This window comes from Diadema setosum, chromosome 7, assembly GCF_964275005.1.
Source record: "Diadema setosum chromosome 7, eeDiaSeto1, whole genome shotgun sequence".
NCBI classification, from domain to species: domain Eukaryota; kingdom Metazoa; phylum Echinodermata; class Echinoidea; order Diadematoida; family Diadematidae; genus Diadema; species Diadema setosum.
Window position 1 is genome coordinate 17,167,172 of NC_092691.1, and position 2,500 is coordinate 17,169,671.

The following is a 2,500-nucleotide window of genomic DNA, read 5'->3' on the forward strand; positions in this document are numbered from 1 at the left end:
TTTGACCTTTGACTTCTTTGACCTTGATTTTTGACCTATATTGTACATTGGCTACAAAATGCTACTCCTTCGCCATTTCTAACCCGATTTCGATTCCGTTTGCTTTATGTGATGGCACTAGGTGAGGGCTTCAAAACTTCTGCACAGAATTTTGACCTCTGACTTCTTTGACCTTTGACCTTGATTTTTTTACCTTTATTGTACATTGGCTACAAATGCTACTCCTTCGCCATTTCTAACCCGATTTTGATTCCGTTTGCTTTATGTGATGGCACTAGGTGAGGGCTTTAAAACTTCTACACAGAATTTTGACCTTTGACTTCTTTGACCTTTGACCTTGATTTTTGACCTATATTGTACATTTTGCTACAAAATGCTACTTCAGGCGGGGACATATATTACGCACCGCGTAATTTCTACTTTTCCTTGTTATCGATGTAAATCAGACGCAATTCAGCCATTGGGCTGTGAAGTTTGATGATCAATAAACCATTCATTCATCAATTAATAAACCGTTTATTCATTCATTCATTCATTATTGTACATTGTATTTGATATCTCAAACCATATTCTCAATTTATTATGCATGTGTGTCTGTTGGTCAATGAATTAACTCTTTGAATGCTGTTTGTTTTTTGAACAGATAGCTATTATCTTTTAAGAAGTGTCTTTGATATTGTGGGTCTTACAGACCCTCTGTAGGGATGATATCAGTGAAGAAGAAGATGACATCAGTGAAAATACAATCAACCTTGCATAAGTTGAATAATCGCCTACGTCGAATAATCTTTTAAAGTCCTCTTCTCTTTATATTCTATTGATTTTAACCCCTCATAACTCAAATTTTCTCTAAATCGAGGCTATTTCTTCAGTCCAAATAGATTCGACTTAGGCGAGGTTGACTGTAAATCCAAATTGCAATGGAGTATGGAGATAGTGTTTCTTTCTTTTAACTGCACAGAACATTACCCCATGACTCTCCAAACCATACCAAGCATGACCTCATGGTGAATACACAAAGGAACATTTGATGCATTTCACAATGATGTTACTTTATGGTTCTCAGACATAGTATGCATTGGTAATACAATAAATTTACAGAAAAATAAACTTCATAATAACACACAGAATGTCAAGGCTTTTACAGTTTTTATACAGTTAGACTGCTTCTTGAATTACACTGTACACTCACAGAGCAAACACAGCAAGTACCAAGTACTGGCTTTTCTTTAGCAGTCAATAACAGAAGGAAATTTGATTGCGAAAAGAAAATTGGTTTGAATAACAGTGAAACATAAAAATAGTATGCAATTGTGTCAGAAAAAGACCAGTATTGCAGACATAATGCCATTGTTTAAGAATGCTATAAAGAAATCAAACATGCCATCTAATGAGTACCAGTCATAAACATTATGGTCAGTTGACTGTAATGGCACTTGCATAGAAGTCCATGTTTTTTGTTTCACTTTTTTTTTTTTTCATGAAATGTTTAACTTCTTGACATTGACTCTAATTTTACTGCAGAGAAATCATTTTTTTTTCTCATTCATGAGAAGAGGTTAGCTCATCCCTCCATGCAAACTGAAGAGAAATTGCATGTATGTCTTGTGTGGGTTTGTGTGTGGGTAAATTGGGATTTTTTTTTTTACTATTTCTTTTTTAACCATGTAAGCAAGATTACAGTTCTAGGACAAGATGGATATGTTGAAATGCTAAAAAAGCTGTTCTAGTCATCATAGTTACTTTCTAAACATCAAAAGGTGGCAAATTTCCTCTCGATCCAATTACTTACAATAGATTTTTCATTGAATGAACAAATATGTGTTTCATCCTGTATAAGACTGCAGGAAGAGGCACTGTTCATGTGCTGTCAAATGAACACAAGTTGACTTCCTTAAAAAAAAACCCCAAACACTAACAAACAAAACAAACAAAAAACTCATACAATGAATGCTGCAAGTCACATGAACAATTTCAGTGCAGTAGAAAATGTCAATACAGAGTCTACTAGTGTGACTTAATTTTGATGAGGTAGACTTAATCAAGGTTGGCTATGTGCAAAACACAACCCTCTGTCTACTCATGTGATCTGCAACATCATGTCAATACATTTTTGTGTAGTTAAACATGTTATGGTAAATATAGGGAAGTAATACTGCTGCGGCTATTACATTATTCATAACACATGCACACAGACACCACTTTTTGTGTGCTTGCCAGTCACTTTGTTCTGTACATATTTGATCATCCCACAAGAACACATGCTCACCTACATTGTATGTATACATATATTTAGAATAAATGCAGTGTTTGGAATGATTATGCAATATACAGATTGGAACGCTCAAGTATTTGTCAATTTTAGTTGGAAATGACGGCCAAATACTTCTTTACTGTGGTGCAAATAATATGTTGCAAAATTTGCAACAATTGGCTAACATTGACAAATTGTTTTACCACTGGTGTCATGCAGAAGCCCCCCCCCCCCCCCACCCCCGAC